The sequence below is a fragment of the Pinus tabuliformis genome, chromosome 8 (assembly GCF_031772625.1).
Source record: "Pinus tabuliformis cultivar Carrire ecotype Pingquan chromosome 8, CPIR1, whole genome shotgun sequence".
NCBI classification, from domain to species: Eukaryota; Viridiplantae; Streptophyta; class Pinopsida; order Pinales; family Pinaceae; genus Pinus; species Pinus tabuliformis.
The window spans coordinates 1,672,543,739-1,672,564,408 of NC_142294.1; the positions used below are offsets into that span (position 1 = coordinate 1,672,543,739).

Genomic DNA, 20,670 nt, shown 5'->3' on the forward strand with positions numbered 1-20,670 from the left:
CAATGATCATGAGATTCGATGAGGTTCGCCAAACCTCAAAAAAAAAAAAAGTTTGCCAAACCTCAAAAAAATTAAGGTTGGCCAAAATTCAAACCCTAAGGTTGAAGTTCAACGAATCTTGTGACATAGCAACAAAGTACCATTCTGGTACCACATACTTTATAAATGTGTGTGACTAAAGTACACCCTAAAGGCTATATGGCCATCATGTAAAGTTGAAAACAATTAGTCTAACCTTTCTTGGTCCACAAAATTCTTTCACCTTAAGGTTAATATATTTATAATTTCACACAACCCTATTTGATTTATGCACGCCATTATGTAAAAAATGCAACAAGTTTGATTTCTCCTAAAGGTGATAACCAAAATCCTGCTAATAAATGTGAATAAACAACATTGTAAAAGTTAAAATGGCACTATAGGTAAGGCCATGTTCTTGTGCACAAGAAGTTGAAAGTCAGAAAATTTATGCTTCAAGTAGCACACTTCATTAGAAAATGCCCAAAGAAATGAGTGGTAGCATGACTTTTGTTGAGCAGAGCATCACAAGGAACCTTATATCCAATATACCAGCGAGAAAAATATTGATATGCAAATCAATAGATGGTTGGTTCAGTTCTATTCATGATCATTGTGAATCGTGATTACTAAGGCTAGTCATCTAAGCGTTTTAATTAGTATCATGAAGATGACATAAAGGACTCTGAATTTGCTTTGATTATGGGGAGAAATGTTCCAATGGCCTTTCTCATACATACCCTTTAATTTTGTGGTATAATTGTTAAATCATCATCGGATTATTCATTTGACGGGTGCAATCATGCAATGACCAGTAAAGTTTTCAAATTAGCATAAATTGTTGAAAGAGGGAGAAATATGATGGCTTCTTTGTGCGTAGTGCCTATCCTTTTGTGTCCTTCTCTGGCTCGGATTTGCTCCTGCCAATCTATCTGTGTATCCATCTCTATCTGCCTATCCATCCATCCATCCATTCAACTATATGCATGTCTGGATATACATATGTAAGCCTATAGATCTATGTTTTATAGTGTGTGCTCTCTTAAAATTTGGGATATGCGTGCACATTGCATTTATAGGGTGTGCCTTGGGAAGTATGTATCCATTTTGACTTTTTCTCCATCTCATTTTCAAGGAGAAAAGATATATCGAACTGGTTAACATTAAATAACAAGGACTTGACAATTACTATACAATAAATAAACAATGCTCGTCCTGATTCAGGGACCAAATAAATTCCCTGGTCAGAGAAACATACACCAGAGAAAATTCAGGAAAACAAAAATATTTGATAATACAAAAAATTACAAGCTACAGACGGAGCATCCTCAAAACTTCCAGCGCTCTAGTTGCACCTCTGCTTCAATTAGGTCTTTCTGAGCTTTCTTCCTGCGATAAAATATTGGTCAGTCACAACTGCAATAAGGATAGGACATCAATGTAAGTATAAAAGAGATAGTAATTGTAAAAATAAAAATAAAAAAACATCCTATTAATTAAAAACAAATACATGATCACACAAATGTTACAAAATACATCCATAATGTAAATTTAAATCATGTTATGAAAATGTAATACTTGAAACATAGCATTCAAAAACCTTGTGCAAAGAACATCTTGGTGCAGAGAGCCTTGGCACCACTGACATTGTGTCCATAGTTTACCAAAGAGAATTTCTAATTCCCTCACTGACATTGATCAAATATTAGTGTCATATGATAGAAAATATAGGTGAGCATAATAGACACAGGCCTACTTTAAATTCTCAAAATAAAGAGTAATGGTATTAGAATACCAGCTCACCATTTGCAACTGTTTTCTGATACAATTCTGCTTCTCTTCCTTTGCAATGTGAACAAAGTGTTTGATCTTCTTTGCTGCAATGGCAACATGAAATCAGGTAACATCATGAATTTCAGTATGAAGCAACCTAACCAGACATTCTTATTATAAGAAAGCTAGACAGTTTCTTATAAGGAGAGCAGGCATGGAATCATGCAACCTCATAGATTTTTCCACATCAAAAAGATGAACCCTAATAGCTTTCTAAAGTGCGAAACTGAAATAATAGTTACTCTCAATTGTGCACTACTATAAGGAAACCACATGCAGGACACCTTATACTTGTATTAACTAAATACCTGATAGGTGTTTTACAACCAATACAACTGAGTTGTTTCTTGGAAAATTTCATAATTCCACTATTTGAAGGAGTTGATATGGAAACTGCTCATGTGTGACTACCATGAAGAAGCTCCTTGCTTGAATTCTTCAAAATGGGCTCAAATATTCTCAACAACGGCTACAGAGCAAAAACAGGCACTAATAAAAAACACTTAGCTAGAAAGAATTAATATCTATCAAGATATATTTGAAACACTGGTGAAATTTTCAAAAAGAGCATAAACTGCAAGTGATGATGCTTTGGTCTTTCACCTTGCTCAGTTGATTCTCCAGATAATATTGTGGATCAATAGGGATGTTATTCTCACTTACGTAAATTTTATCCTCAAATTTCTTATATGCCTAAGCCCAAATAAAAACATTAGTCATTATATCCATAATCCCTCTATAAATTATGCCCCCATATAAAACATAACAAAATAATTAAAATAACCATTTTTTAGTGGAATATCGAGACTTATGCTGAGCACAGAAGGGGTTAATTATTACCTTGGCACCTTTTGCAGCCTCTATGATGACATATGGAACACGATCACCCACAGTTGGAGTAGTTGCAGCATCCATCTATAAACCAGGGGAAACTTGGCTTTAAAACACGACATCAATTTAAAAAATCCAATAATGGACTCATTGTCAATAAAAAGAAAAATATTACAAGAGTCTTTAGATGCACTGCAGTAATAAAAATAGAGAGATAGGATTGAAATGGAACCAGAAGGCATTGCACCATTCATTATACTTGTTCTGAGAAGTTATTCCAGTATTTACCTTCCGCATGCGCTCAGCTAGTTCCACGTGTGCTGCCTTGACTGCATAGTCATCTCTAGTCTTTGTTAGACCCTGACTCAACAAAGAGATTGTTAGCACAGGAAAACAACAATGCCCTTAAGAATATGCTGATAGCCTTGATAAAGGATATGACCTGCAAACATCTATTTCTGCCGCAGCTAAACAGTAATCAATTTTTCTCAGGATGAGATTAGAAATGCAGATATATTATATATTGTCATGTTTTGATTCTCTTCAATTGTATAAGAGCCTCCCTTGACACTTCTTCCTCCCATTGCTAGCAGTAAATATTGACTAAATCCCTTCCAAGTATAGAATGTAGGGAGAAGAAACATGACAGACTTAAAAAGGAAACTTCCATGGCCTACCCCAACTAGGTATATAGTATATACTTCTAACACTTGAAACCAGGAATATGTAATAAGTGACTTGCTCGCAATGTAAATCTCCTTTTCCCCCTATCATATTTTCTCCATTTCAAGAGTAACAAATGGTCAAACAAATTTGGTCATAAACATGCAGAAGGATTCATTGTTCTCACCTTAGTTATCACCAAAAGTGACAAATCCGTTCGGTTCATTAACAAGTCAAAAATAGTGTTTGTGACATACTGGACTGCACCAGGTATGTCACGATCAATGAGTATTTTGTGAAGGCACTCTCTAACCAAGTTCTTCACCAGCGGGAAATTGTCCCTTCGCACTGTTTCAATGTCTGTTGATATGGAATATTTAAAAGATCAGGAATATTTAATAATTAAGAAGGCATCAAATAAATTATTTTTCTAAGAGCATTTTGAGCCTTCACAAACACTAAGGCCTGTCTTTGAAACAAAAAGATCAGGTTTTTCACCTTTAGTATCCATTTTGTCATAAGCATCTGGCTTTGTCCACAACAACCCAGCATATCTTTTCTTGCTGATCAACAAGTATGGGTAGTATATTTTTTCAAATTCTAGTTTAATAGGCTGCATAAAAGCATATGTTAAATAACACACTGATTAGATGCCAAAGATGCACCAAACAGATGCAGATAAGCCACAAAAAAATATAATTGATCATCTTGTCCTGTGCATATTTACAAAGATATCATGGAAGTGGAATGTCAAAAGAAGATTATTTTAAAAAGAAAGGTGGTATTAAAACATTCATCCCTACAAAAACATCATTAACAACTCTAGAGGCTTCACGAATATTTAAAATTCTTGACACTGTACCTTTGTAAATGTACCACTAATATAATCTGAGGCTTCCCTCCCTAGCGTCATGGCCTCTTCTATATTTGGTACACCAAACTGTATCATAACTGAATTTGTATCTCCATATACAACCTAGATTCAAATATAAAAATATAATATCAAGCTTTACAATAGAAATCTTGGTTAAGATCAGATCACCCATTATGATTTCAAGAACTTGGACTATCACCAATACAACAAGTGTACTTCTTATCATTACTGATCTAGTTCAAAGGTTACAAATGCCTTTAGTTGCTAAATAATAGCCTACCTCAGCATTGTATTGGTAACCACCAACTATTGTGAAAATTTCTTCAACTAGCCTCTTTGTATGCTTTATCATTTGACGGCTTGACAGGTGGAAAAAAAATGAGATGATTAATGATGTGAAATTTTAAAACAATACTTAAAATTGATATTGTCTTATGGAACAGAGAATGTGTCAAAAGATCAAACTAGACTTGTAATCAAAATATAATAAGAGAGCCTAAGCATATCATCTTAGTTGTACAAGTACACATGACTAATTAATGCAATTCAAGAACTCGATCTTATATGTACAAGATTGTCAATTACAGTTCATACCCAAAACATTATGCCAGAAGAAAGAAAAGAATTACATGGATATAATTGATGCCCAAAAATAATCAATGTGAATGGCTGATACATGCATATATAGAATAAGAGAGGACTGCAAGCATCTCTATCTTGTAAGTAAAAGAAGCACCAATAACATTACAACTAGGAAAAACAAGGGGAGAATCAAGGTGTCCATGGATTTAATTTTCTTTTTCCATGGAAGAACTGTGAAATTACCGTAGCTCATCACACTCGACGAAATCTTCAAACAAGGAAATTTCCCAATAGTGGCACCAGTAAACCCATAAACTGAATTCGCACTGATCCGCAAGTGCACACAGTCGAAACTATTTTATGTGTTTCACCAGCATACCTAGTTTTACTTTTATTCCATGTCCAAGCCATAATTAATACAGACTTGACAAAGTTGTAATTACCTTCAAATCCAATTGTCGGCCATCTAAGACAGCCTTTTCAAAAGGATCTTTAGCCTCCTAAACAAGATTACAGGAAGTTAAAAACTGAGATGCTAAGTGGAAAAAATACGAGCATGTAACATGAACATAGGAAGCACTTAGTTCACCACCTTTAGGTCTGCCTTGGCTCTTTTCCTGGCAGCCAATAACTCTTCTAGGATATCTGGTAATATGCCCTAGGTAACAGGAAAAAGAGCATTCAATTTAGCATCATCGAAAATGGTCAGCATATGATGGTTAAAAAGTAAATAATGAAATAAGTATCAGTTATCGTCGTAAAAAGTCATCTATGAAAAATAAGCCCATCCTGATCCAGCTTCAAATAAATGCCAAAGCCTACATAGATTTGTGAGTTATAAAAAATCACAAGCAAGGAGAAAGTTTATACCTTTTGTAAAGTTGGCTTTACAAAAGTCTCACCCGGTGGTGTTTTATTTACACACTCTGGCTGGAGATTAAATTTTGCAATGTCCTCTGACCTCACCAATGTTGTGAAGGATCAAAAGCCATTTTGTAACTGTTTTAGTTGATAGTGCGAGTATCTCAATCTTCCAATAATACAGCTTATATGGGGATGCCTAAGGGCCAGGGCTACTTAACAAATGCAAGGCTTATTGGTCTCTGTATGCATTTCTCTTTTAGACCCAGTATAGATGTAAAATTTTAGTGACAGCTAAGACAATGAGAACGCTCAAGTGGCCTAATTATCATCATTCACAACTATCATGAAGGAGTAAGATGATAGGTTTTTATTTCATATATCAGATAAAAATTCAACCATCAAATTGGGAAGATCTTATGGAAGGAGTAGGATAAGGGATTTTTGTGAAAACTAGGTAAACATTCCATTTGCATCATGAAATAGCACATATCAAATTCACATGGTAAAGCATAATCCCAATATAGTAGCATTTTCAAAATTTTTGTATTCATATTATCAGAATCTACCATTGCAATAAATTTCAGCATAGATTGGATAACAGGATTCCAATGAAAACAAATTGGGAAAGAGGCTAATCATTATATTCTTCCAGTTATCCTATTCTATAACGTTCATGGTGAAATCACAATGTTCTCTTGTTTAAATTGTATTTTTGAATGCAGATATGGATTAAGGTATATGAATTGTGGGACTCGATAACTTTAAATTACAATTTTCCTAATATTTCAACAAATTTTGAGCAAAATCAACGAGAAAAGCTGTCCAAAACAAGAACAAAAGGTCACCTCGTTAGACTACTGTGATGGGAAATTGGAAAATCATCATCAGTAAGATGAGGTTCGAGTTAATTGGGAATCCTATTGCCTCATAAGTTAGGGCCTAATGGATCCCGGATATAGTAGCCTTTTATGCAGTACGTCTGGTAACTGCATCCTCTGTTGCATCTCTTACCATGAATGTATGTCAACCAACTATATAATTGAAGATCAAACCCTAAAACTGAGCACTTCCCATTGCCATAATGTTTATAGCTTAACCATTGTAAATCCATTTGTACATAAATCAAAAATTTTATATGCTCAAAATCCACTAAAGCATGCAGCAGCTCAAAGCACTGTGCCAGTGTGCCCTTTAAGTACCTCGCATACCTCATACCATGGAGCATATTTGCAGCAACCTCAGCTCTACCATATATTAGCAGCCAAGCTAGACAATAAATTTGTGTCTGAGCCCCCCTTGTTTGTGAGACAAGGGATCTCATGCACACAACAATTTGACAGCTAAATTCTACCAGATATGTTAGGGAACCTATATACCTTTTGTACGCTGACGAATCAACCAAATTTGAATCTTAATCTACTGATAACTTCAAAATATGTATCATAAAAGTAGCCTATGGTTTATTGTCCATTATCCAAAACTTCTTCAGAATCTCAATTGCTTACTTACCCCTATTTGAGGACCACCTCACCTCAACTCAGCCAAACCTCCAAGACCAAAAAATAACACATGAGGTGTATGTCCTTCATGTCAACTTCACTTGACAGTTTCTTCTTGCACCATGGGATAGAGCTTTTTTAACTAACTTTTAGGACCAGGTCATCTACATACAACACAAATATAATCATATCAAATTGATCATAATCAAACAAATAATACAAGTTAGGACCTACAACAGTCTTAGTGATGCCCATAATATGTAAGTACTCATCAAAAAAACAAAGTATCTTCAAAATTTGTTTTGCTGCACACATAATTAGTTTATGTTTGGACCCTCACAACCTAGTGCGCTCCTTAGAAGTTAGAGCGATTCACGTTCAAGTTATTAAAATTTAACACATATCAATCCTTTTTGTCCTCTTTTTGGGAGGTGCTACATTAATTGTGGGTGTGGAATGCTCATCACATTGAACACCCTCCTCATTACTTCTGTCTCCCATTCGCTGAAATTCAACAATGGTTTCCCGCCAAGGTTCAGGAATGACTATTGGATGATTTTGTGCAACAAGCAAATCATCATGTGCTTGTATCTCCTCCCCATGCTCAATCCCATATGTTTCACCTGATTCCTATACACAACACACTTTAACTTGTTATAATAACATTAAGACCTTAAATTGATTTATTGCATTATTGATATAATATTATAAAAAACTAACCTCGGATCCATAACCAGTAATTATTTTTTCCCCTTGATTTATCATGTGTTGGCGAAGACCTTGGGAACCATGTAATACAACATATTTTAGGTCTTCCTCTGAAGCTTCCTTTTGAAACTGGTGAACCTACATTAACAAAGATAATCATATCTATAAGGTAAAATAACTAATAAGATACAATTAACTCAACGTGACCATGGTTACTTTGCCTAAAATAGAAAATATAATAGATGCAAATATCACTTACCATACCACCACGAATACTATTATATCCACTAGAGCCTAGTTTGTGAGATCCAATTTTTGACACCCTAGCTTGGGTTTCTTTTCTTGTATCTTGTAGGCGTCTCTTAGCTCCTCCTTGTGCAGATGGCGTATAGTTTGGATTTCTGAGGACTTTCCTCTTAAACTTGGCATCTTTCATAAGTTCATCCCATGTCACTTGGTCTGTGATCCAAGCTGGACGTGGATACATCAAGTTTTTTGTCAAATTTGTCCTTAAATTGGACCTCTTTGAGTGCATGTATTTACTTGTAATCTGTAAAATAAGTTCCTTATCAAATCCATGATTACCAAATGCTATTACTACATCTTTAAATAGTTCCTCCTTTTTGGCATTGGCTTGTTTCCTACAATCCATTTGGATGGTATTTCCAAATAATTGTTTTGCACGACGAAAAATAAAGTGATAAAATTTCAGCCCTGTTTCATCCTTCAAGACATTTCCTTCTGAAGTGAGCAAGATTGTAACTTCTTGCATTCCTTTTGTGGTCACCGATGATATTGTTGTAGTCTTGGGGATTGAGGAAGGTTCCCTTATAGATACATTAGGTACTGTGTCACTTACTTCCTGCATTTACAATGAAATTGTGGAACTATTAAGAACCCAACCAAAATATGAAACTATTTTTCATATCTAAAAAAATGATCCTAAACATAAAAAAGTGAAATTATAAAAAATTAAAATAATTTTACCTGTTGATCTCTTATAGGAGCTACACTCTCCAACCATGAAATTTCCCATAACTGAATTTGTTCAATTATTTCTTGTCTGATTTGAACATTTGCAGGAATATCTGGTAGGAGACTTAACATTCTTGTTTGCGAGTCTATAAGACTCCTCAAAGAAACTTGTTCTGGTCCTAGTGGGAGAATGCTAACTAGACCCACATTTGATGTAGAGGGCATGTTATGGGGTTCTAGTCTAGGTGTAGATGGTATAACATGACCGTCTCTACCAACAGATTGTTTACTTGTTGGAGTCACCGTAGAAACATCCTGCAAGGCAAAATATAAATAATAGGATGGAATAACAGATGAATAATGTTGAAATATGTAACTAGGTTCGGTCTTCATAATGACATATCTAATCACAATTCTATGTAATTTATGTAAAAAAAGGAAAAAGAAGATTATTTTTGTTATGACTGAGGCATGGGTTTCATGAACACATGAAGAAGCAAGTCCCATTATAGAATGAAAATATCTCGGAAGACTCATTAAAAGAAGGTCATGAAGGTGGCAAATGATCAATGAAATGTATAGTAAAGTTGCAAATAATCATGGCAACCAAAATACTAATTAGTACAGATAGGTGTCCATGAGGTATGTATAATAATTTTCTTTTAAAGGGTCCATCATAAGATGTAGAAGGGTTGAATTTATGGGTTTATATTTTAAGAAATACCCTAGTATCTAGAAACCTTAATCTTAAGGTATTTGTTCCCTATGATTTGATTTCTAGGGCATGGGATGAACTCTAGAATGACATAAAGGGAAAAGAGTATGATCTAAGGTTTGAATATAAGAAACCCTAAAAAGGCCTCTTGATTACATAAAAACCCTAAAAAAGTAACTTGACATCATGTTTTGGAATAACATATTGCTTGGGTTACTTGTTAAAATAGTATAGTATGTACAAGAAGAAAAAAAATGATGGGGTGATCCATTTGAAGGCATGATGTAGCTCTTTGTAACACCTCATAAATCATGGAGTCGTTGTGCAAAAACTTTATTAAATATATGCCCTAGATTTCTCAACAAATAACATAATCAAACTCACATAAATAGATGGTTGAATCTTACATCTTGCATAACAGTAGATGTATGTGGGGGCATTAATGATCCCTGCATGCCAACATTGGTTGTATTGAGGGGCATAAATGAATCCTGCATGCCAACAAAATGCACGCTTAGTAAAAACACAAATATTAATAAATATATATAGTGAAATAAGTTAACTAAATGCACAAAATTATTGATCAAGTTTTACCACTATCATTACCTTAAATGTTTTATAAGGTGTTATAGGGGTTGGAATGACTTTAGTGATTGCCTGCATTCCACAAACATAAATTAGCATAATATAATAAGGAATATAAGATAATTGAACATATAAAAGACAATATTCAAGCTTATCTCATGCATCATCATAGCAGCCTCTTTCCCTCGTGCATTTGTTAACATTTCCATAAAAGTAGTGAATATCATTGAATCCCCCATAGTAGCATCGGTAACACCCATGGGTATATTCTTAAAAAACACATAATAACATAAAAATAATAAAACCTTGATAAAAAAACCGATAAGAAAATAGAATCGGTAACACCAAATATGTGTTGAGTGAGCATTGAAGATCTGTCCAACACTTTGAGGCAAGCTTATCAGAGTGTTCCAACAAGCATTTAACTAGTCACAAACAAACTTTTGAAGTATCATTTTAAAGTTATTTCTAAAAACAAATCCAACCTCTAACTAAATCAACAACATAAATAATACAAATACCAAAAGCAACATAAATACCTGGTCTGCCATTTTGTATAGAATAATGTAATAGAAATCTGTGAAGAAAAGTTTGTGGACACTAGTTGGGATCATTACATAAATAAATGTTGAAATATATGACAACGTGTAAAACCATAAATTTATTCTAAAATATGTTGGTTTAAACTTCTATGCATGTAATACTAATTTCATTGAGGAGTTCTATGGATTATATTACAAAGGGTAATGCATTGTCTTAAATTGTTGTCGCATAATGCAAAGTAATCTCTGTAGAATATCTCCTTGCTGCCTATAAACATTACTTCACTATCTCATTGCAGCCATAATCAACTCCAAACGAGAGCTTGCTTGCCTCAAAACCCCAGACCATACCTCAAGATGATCTGCTGCTACATAAAAGCCTTAGGGGTGATTCGTTGCCAAAAACAATCCCTTATAGGTGGTTCGCTGCCACAATTGATACCTCAGGGATGATCTATTGTCATCAACAGTGCCTAAGAGGTATCTTTCTATCTCAGAATTGCTTCATAGATATATTGTTGCCACAGTGAAGCCTCAGATTTAATGTGTTGCTATAGATAATGCCTTAGAGATAGGCCAATGCCTTAGATAATGTCTTAGGGATGATTCGATGACCAGATAATGCCTCAAGATAGTTTGCTGCCACAGTTAGTGTCTGTGCGATCATTTATATAACAACATTCTGAAGTTGGATTAAAGTGAGAGATTTTAGAAAATTAAATGAAATTTTGGTTGGTTGACTCTCTGCAATTATGGATTGAAACCAACCAGGTTCCATATATGGTGCTCAAAAAATAAACAGTGTTCCTAACAAAAAAGGATCATTTTGTATATAAAATATTTAAATAAATTATCACCAGTTTATATAAAACTGTGAAATCAACATTTGAAAAGCAATGCATATGAAGCATATTAAGCATGCATGGAAACTACTAATCGGAGTCCAAGGAATTATTATGGTAGATGAAGCGATATGGTGTGCTGCCTTAGAAGAGCACCAATATGCAATAAAGAACCCTGAAATAGGCTTGGAAAATGAAAAGACATAAAATAATGTAGAGCACTGGTGGCAGAGAGGGTATAAAAACTTAGAATTATGTTTAACCCTCCAATATAGTTAGCCACACATGGAATAAGTGAATTCAAATGAATGAGAATGCAGTGAATGCCCATGAGCTCTGGTTTCATCAATTCATGAGTAAATGTGGTGTGGGATTAAACCAAATAATGCCAATTTCATGCCTCATACTTCTCAAAGACCCAAGCTACCAATATCATGGTTTGGTATTATACTTATGCACAGATATGTGAAGATTTGAGATGTTCAGAGGAGAATCAATCATATTTCCATAACACCCCTCTTGAACCTATTTCATGCTAATGAATTAGAGTCTAGTGCCAAACACATGACCACATATCCAAGCAAAAGATCATTCCAGTTCATCTCCTAGAATGGTGGATATCAAGTGACTCAATGTGGCCATTTATTGCACAGAAGTTGAAAAATATAACAATGAGCCAATGGGGCGTGCATTTTCATAAAAGGATGACCTCATTTCTCAAAACACACCCAAAGGAACTAGGATTGTTACAATGTTGTATGTTGGGTTATGGTGCACACTATCATGTTATAAGACACAATTGCATATAAAAGGTTATACTCCATGGGATACATAACGAAAATTCCTTTTCTTGTCTTAATTAGGAAGGAGAAAGTTTTTCATTGACAAGAAAGAATTGTTATTTAGAAAGGAGGCATCATCCAATGAAGTTCGAGATGGTGAAAAATGCACCATACAGTACATTTCAGCTACTTCTGTTTAGGAAAAAGTTTTCTTTTTTTATTGGTTGGGGAGGGGGGAGATGGTCGGGGAGGGAACCTACAGGTGTCTATTAAGGTACCAACAACCTCACCTTGAACACCTAATATGCAGGCACAGGTAAGTGAGGAACTATATTTCTAAGGAAAAACGAAATTTAAAGATTATAAGAAACACTCAAAAATACCAAATAATGAAGAGAATGAGTGAGGAAAATAAACCCAAGAAGATATGCCCGTCTAATAAACAGACAAAATGCCTTAAAAGATTCTCCGTATTTCAGCCCTGGGTATTCATAATTTCGTATGAATACAATTTTTATCTCCAAAAATTGTCCTGTACACTTCTGTTTTCAAAGAGGGCTCAATATTGATGTAATAGCACCAAACAAATTCAAAGATAATAAATATCCATGTGAAGCTTGGGACCATAGATTATTTGCAATTCATTGGATTTAAATCTAATCTCAATAATCTCATTAAGTAGAACTGCTTTATGATAAACCTATATCTTGTCCAGCAGCATAAAACTCAAAACCATAAATTTGTAATCCACTAGAGGAAATTTTTGGCACTAAAAATATCATTAAATAAATTTCTTTATTAAGAAGATTGTCAGATCTCTTCGCCCTGGGGTCATAACAATAGGCCAGAAAAGGGTCAGGCAGCTATGTCAACAATGGACTGGCCAAACAATCAGGGAAAGAAAAGAAATTTGGCAACTCAGCCAACACTCCTAGGGCCATATTGGACTGGCTAAACAATCAGGGAAAGAGAAGAAATTTGGCAACCAGGCCAACACTCCTAGAGCCATATCAAAGGTGATCTGTAATTACGAAGTGGCCACATAGGCATTGGGGCCACAATGGCAAAATGACTCATTGGAAAAAACAATTATGAAGAATAATGGCTAAGAAGTTTCCCATTTAGGGAGTTTGGGCTCAATTCTTTGCCAGATAACCACTGGGAAAAAGCATAGAGATAAAGGAGGAAGAGATTTTAATCAGGACAAGATGCAGGTTAGTGGAAGAGAGAAACCACCAGAGGAAAGACAAGGAGGCTACAGTTAGACTAGCATAGATCCATCTCAACTCCAGGTCCATCAAGCACAGAAATGATCAAATCCTTCTAATACAAACCTTTTTGATTGTGAAAAAACTTGAGGAAAAGTTTGCATCTGGAAGGATTTGATCCTTCAACAACACTTGATAGATCCAGAGTTGAGATATATCTACTCTTGGTTTATGTATATGCATGTGTGTGTGAACTGATAATTTTTTATTTAAATTAAATAAAGGTAAATAAAAATAAAATAAAAGAATTGGCCATGTAAGCTGAGTGCAAATCTCCCCATTAACTCATCCATCGAGTTTTTTTAGCCAGTGGAGGATTTTCTCCAGTTATCAATTTGCTTTGTATTAATAATAGTGTGGAATATTGTGTCTTCCATTGCTCAATATTTTCATTTTCGTAGCAGAAGTTTGATTGCGTATTTCAATTAGTATGAAAGCATGTTCACCATCAATGCCCAATATCTTTCAGGAACATATAGATTTCCAAACAATCGTATTAATCCCCACTATGTTTAAGTTACTTACAATGAACTGCAAATAGTAATAGTTTTGCCCTGTTATGGGCATTCTGATAATGTTGGTTTCGGAAACTGGCTTCTGTTACAGCCATTAAATTGGCAATACCTAATCGTGCTATTAGTATGCCCTAGTTTGGACGTTTTCACAATCTGGGTTAGCTGTTTGGCCTTCCTATTATGTTCTCAGTACATATAGGTATTTCCAAAATAGGCTCACTACCTGATTTCAAAATAAGTGTTAATCTTGCTAGAGTTAAAACAATAGTATTTTGCTCTCCCATACTCATCAATTTGGTATCCCGAAAATCCCATCTCACTTGTTAATAATGAAAGTCACGAGTATGGGTTTAAGAATTCAAATGCAATTGAAAGATATCAAGATTGTGTAGTTGAAAAAGAAGAGCAAATTGAACAAGTTTACAAAAGTGAAACTCACGATGATGAAGAACGAAAATCACATAAGAATTATAATAGTAGCCAAAATGATGGTTGTCCCATGTTGTCTAATGCAGTTTATTTGAAATTTGGAGATCATCAACTGATTCATTCATCATACGATGAACCTCAAGAAGCTTATGAGAATATTTGAGTTTCAGATGTTGGTCTGCAACCTCATAACTCAGCTATTGAGGATGAAGTTCATGAAGACAAATTTCATTATTCAGAGTCCAGACAATGACAAAAAGTTTTATGGCCTTGATGAATTGCATGGTTCGAAAGTGGATAGTGTCTCTAGTATGTATGAGCCAATGCCTAGTGTTTCCCAACATGCAGGTGAGTCATCTCATTACAAGGTTGATTGGATTCATGTCTACACACAAATAGAGAGCGATACTTCAAAGCAGAAATTAAGTTGTTCATGTAATTATAAAGAAATAGAACTAGACACGGCTCAGGAAATTGTTGATTCTTCAAATAGTTTTGAAGGCAGTATTGATGTGTTCGCTAGTTCGGTAATGCCTTGAATATGTTCTAATTCCCCTAGTATTAATAATTAATGATGTGTTCCCTTTGCTATAATGATTTAAATACCCCCTTAAAAAAGCCCAACCTTACCGACAATAATGATGTGTTCCTTGTTCAAGTATGGATGAATCCTTTCTTGAAAAAGCAATCATAGTTGAGGAGACTGTTCAAAATAATCCCAATTCCTACAGCTATACCAATGAATATAGCTACGCAAGGAAAATAATACCAATGCCAACATCTTTGCAAGGGAAATACATCAAATTGAAAGGAAAATACCTGTGGAAAATAAACCCTTTACTGTCTTCCTTGAAACTTCTAGCTCAGCTTCGAGTTCCTTTGCAAAATAACAGTGAAAGCCCTCACATATAAAAACTAAAACAATTTAGCGCCAAAAATATTTTTGGCCTCTACACCAAAAAAGTTTCGGTGGTTTCAACTGTCTTGTTTCCATTTTAAGATGGCCTAGCCCGTTGTTTCCTGCTATTTCCCACCCATGTCTCCCACTTTTCATAAGAATGAGGGTCTTAATATCTATCTCTCGCCACCCACGAATAAATGAGTATGTACTCTGCTGCTGTTGGGCCTCATGCCCTTAATTGCCATCATAGAAACCCTAGCTCGTGGTTCTCAAACATTGGTGTTTGTCTCTCCATTTTCTTGACAAACCCTCCATTGCAATGGGGCAAACGAGGAGGAAGGTTTGGTTGTAGAAGCAAAGGTGTTGGTTCATTGCAGTGTGGAGGAAGGTTTGGTTGATGAAGATGTAGCACCATTTTCCACCGGATTCGTAATGAAAAGTCGCGGCAGGAATCAGGTAGGGAATGGAGTAGTTCCGCCAGGCCCACCACTGGATTCCATTCCATCAATTCCTCCAAAAATCCCAATTTCTTTCTCGTGCCGTCTGGAGAATCCATCTGGAACAAATCGAGGCGATTCTCTAGCCATATCTTAGCACAACAGAAACAAAGTGACATTGGTGTGGCACTGTCACCATCTTCATGAATCTGTAAACATTTGTCAATCTTTTTCGTTCCTCTGTTCGTTGCAGAAACCCTATCTATTTCTTGAAACCCTCTATGTTCCTATATATACTTTTGAATACAAATTGGCAAAACCAAAGTAATTAAGGTATCAAACCAATGAGTCATGATCCTTATATGAAAAAAAATGGTTCCAATCTCAAACCAAGTCCACGAGTTAAGCATCAAATCTACGTAACATACCAAATCCTGGTCAACCCCACACATAGCCAAGAGCTCTAGTTTATAGCCAAACCACAAAGGGAAGAGCCCACAAGGGGTGCAAGTGTATGCGTGAACTGAAAAGAAACCCTGATTGTCATCCTCTAGCTCTGAAGAAACCAGAAAATCTAAAATACCACCTTCTCCCAAGGAACTCTTCAAACCACCATTCCAACGCTAGTCGACAAAGGAATTCTCCAAAGCTTGAGATTTTGATAGAAACAAAACCGCTTGCAAAAATAAAAGCAACTTTTAAACTACAGATCCGCCCAAACCCTAAGCTACGAATAAGCCATAATCTTGAAAACTGGAAATCCACCGAGATCTTGAAAACCGGAAATCCACCGAGATCATGGGGAGGCCACCTCTTATAGAAGAAATATTGTGGTCTTAACCAGATGTCTAGCGAGGCCAGGGGCTTGTTTGCCTCATAACCGCTTTAGAGCCTAGAAAGGAAATCCAAACGCCTTGACTGTAGGTTTTCCAAAAGCAGCGGGTTTCCAGGTTCAGCAGTAGGAAACGCTAGTTGGCTCCCACTTCGATTTTCCCTCGCGGCTTCTCTTACGGTTTGAAAACTTGACTTGAAGCGGTTTCTTTGTTGATCGCAAGGCTCTCGGATGGTAAGTGGTTTTGGCTCGTCAAGAGCGATGCAACTTAGCTCTCCCCACGTGGCGGTGGTCAGAATCTTCAAACCACCCTTCCCCGCACCTTATTCTCCTTGCATCTTGGTGCTCCGGCCGATATCCCTCAGCTCCATCCATTTCGGCGGAAGCTTTCGATGGTCAAATCTCATCGAGCTAATTTGGCGGGCCAAGAGTGTGTTCACTCTTTGCAAGTTTACCATGGGAGGTTACATATACATTAATTTATTAAAACAATATAACGGACACCATGTAATTCATATAACTCGTTAACATAAAGTATATAATGGGTTGAGGTTATAATTAATATTTATGGATGACTATAATTTTTTATTAGAAAAAATAGGATTTATAGGATGTGGTGTTATGAAAATATATTTAAATTAAATTTTAAAATTATAAGTAAAGGTTTATATATATATATATATATATATGAGTGTTATTTTATATTATATAAATTATGTATTAACTATAGTATAAAAACGACTCACCAAGTTTTAAGGAATGAGAAGGAATTTATATAATGTGGATTTAGTCATTTAATAAATTAGATAATAGAGCTTAAATTTGTTTAATTATTATTAAAGTATTATGTTGAAATGAGTAATAAAAATTGATTTTTTTTATTTAATATTAAAATATTATGTTGAAATTGATAAGTTGTTATTTTACTTTATTATTTATTGGAAGTGTGAATATTTATATTATTATTATTTTTAATATATTGTGTGCGTGGTATTTTGAGTTAATAGGAAATTTAAGTGTAAATTGATTATCGATAAAGAATTTATTGTCAAACATATTAGGCATACCAAATCATTCATGGATGTTAATGGTGGTAGTGGTTCCAAGCATTTCAAACTATAAACTAAAGATTTAACGAGTGAAAATTAAGGTGGAAGAATCCCTAGTCTAACTTGAAGATGGATGAATCTATGATAAAAGATATCAAGTGGGAACTTGATGAGATAAGACAAGATTCACAATGAAAAGCATGCAAGTGATGGATAAAGCACTAGGGGACAACAAGCACATCATTTCAATTGTGGGGACTTGAACCAAAGCTGCTCTAGTAAGAGCCAAGTATCTTGACCTACTGGGCTACAATGGAAGCATAACAATGGATTAAGCATAACCTAAGACCTAAATAAGGATGACCTCATGTATGTGTTCCATTTGGATAAGCACAATATGTATAATGATCATGGAATTTTAACATGATATTCATGATTTAAATGATTGTACAAACGATAATATCTTAACATTGAATTTGACTCAAATGTCCTTGGGGAAGGAATAATATTCGACAAGAGGTTAAGGCTCAAGATGACGAGACTCGTTTGAAATTTAATGATGTACTTAGATGAGTATACCTATGATGTAATGGTTAACTTCCTAATAGAAAGAACATGAAATGTATATCGAGAAAGTAATTGGTACCTTGATGAAAACATGACACTAATAGTACTCATGGGATAACATAATCTTGTTCAGGGTTGGACCACATCCTCACATAGATCCTAGAGGGATGTTGAACTGCTTATACAAGTAAATGAAATTAATTCATGATAAGAATGCTTATAGTGTATTATTGTTCTATATTTTATAACTATTGAGATGATTCTCATATTAACGATGTTTCGTGATATGATGGTATGTGGTAAATGTATATAGTTCTAATGAGAGGTTAACGATGTATATGTGGTGCTTAAAATTATTTGTTATGATAATGATGTTGAATTCTCATGATGGATATGACATGCATAGGGATCATGATGTAAATTGACATGTGGTTCATTTATTATGAGATGTCATGATATATCCTTGATGCTAATATGTTGATGTTATAACTTATGAGAGTATTTTATGATGTGAAACATGGGGTAATTGCATGAAAATTTTATGACATTCAAGAGTATGCAGATCTTTACTATTCAAAATGTTGTGATAACAATCACTTTATGTTATCAGGATGAAATGAAAGTGTTGGCATCTGCACTAATTATCTGATACTATGATTATAACTAATGCATTGATTGCATGTTGAGATGTGGTGATTGACAAGAAATCCACAAATGGGATGAGAGGGCCGATTTATTTTATGATCTTGTGGGCACCCATACCTGCGAGGGAGAATATGTAACACCATATGAACCGAGGACAACCAAAATCAACACTACATATGCTAGTGGTTCTTTTGTATAGTATAGCTCTTGATGGATAGCTCTTGAGGGACTATGGGACCATTTTGAGGGGCTATGGGGGAATTAGTGCCTGATATTGGCACTAATTGTCATTCCTTCTCATATGAAAAGTCATGAGCCTAGTCAATATTGATCTGAGGCCAGCCTTATTTTGATAGGAAGAGCTCTAAGGTAAGGCTATGAGCTATGACCTACAAGCTTTGTCGGTACCCTCAAGACTAATCAAAGTACCCAGTAACAAGACTCCTTAAGTCAAGTCCACTAACCTGGGGTTGATATATTATTATAGAACAGGCTTATAAGGTTTGTTCAAGTCAGCCTAGATCCTCTACTATGCGTCTTCTTCTATCTGACACAGAATTATATCTATGCACTTGTCCCTTCAATATATCCATAAGACACTTTGTAAAATACCTTACGGTGGATTGTTATTTCCTTTCTAATGATGATGATACCTTATTTTAGAAGCTTAATACTTACTATAATATTGCCTGTAGAAGAAGCTTCCAAGGTGCTAAGTCAAGAATCTCTACTCAAGGTGATAGACTGATCCACATGAAGAAGATCCAAAACTTCCGTGAGAAGTCATCAATAAAAGTGACAAAATATTTGTGTCTGACAGTGTAGGTTGTCGAGAAAGGTCCATAAACATCATAGTGGAAGCAAGGGCTTGAGGTGTGTGCTGATCACTCTGGAGACAATTTTATACAATACATTGCATAGTGCAATAGGTCGGAATTTGTCCGGAGTCTAGCTTTTCTCCTCCTTAGGGATGAGGGTGATGAAGGTGGCATTCAAGGATGGAAGCATCCATTTGTTAACTCTGGACTCCTAGACTACTTTCCAGACTTCCTCCTTGATTACATCCCAGAAGTTGTGAAAGAAGTCCGAAGTGAAGCCGTCTAGTCCAGGTGCTTTCCCAACTTTGAGCTGTCGCATAGTTGTCTCCACTTCCTGTAAATAAATAGTCTTGAGGAGTATTTGATTTTGTTCCTTAGTTACAATCTTAGGAATAATCTTGATGATCTTCTATATAGCTGGCAGCCGATCAGTCTCCATTTCCTGATGCACCCTCCGAAAGTGGCTGAGGAGTTCCTGTTCTATATCTTCATGCTTCTCTAGATGTTCCCCTTGTCAATTTTGGAGGAGAGTAATGTTGTTGTGCATTTTGATAGTGGTATGGTGGAAGAACTTTGTATTGCGTTCGCCCTCTTTAAGCCATCGGATCCTCAATTTTTGTCTCCAAAGAATCTCTGCCCGTCTTGCTCTTTCTATAAATTCTGTTGCTATTATAAATATGAAAAAAGGAGGGAGACTGATCTCCTGAAATACATGCTGAGGTGCCAAGAAGAGCTAGGGAAGAAGGAGTTACAGCTTAAACAAAATTCCTCCTTAATCCTGCCTTTTGGGCTTCTAAAAACAAAATACCAAAGGTAAATCCTAACAAACTGCAGTAGTAAATAACAACATTTACAAAGCATATCAATCTATATTACTATGGCTTACGTGTCGAATA

At 35.3% G+C, this 20,670-nt stretch overlaps 1 pseudogene; it reads right to left on the minus strand.

Moving 5' to 3' along the window:
* Window positions 1–1,346: 1,346 nt before the first annotated feature.
* The window catches only part of LOC149242614 (DNA polymerase delta catalytic subunit-like), a 60,304-nt pseudogene continuing 40,980 nt past the window's right edge, over window positions 1,347–20,670 (minus strand).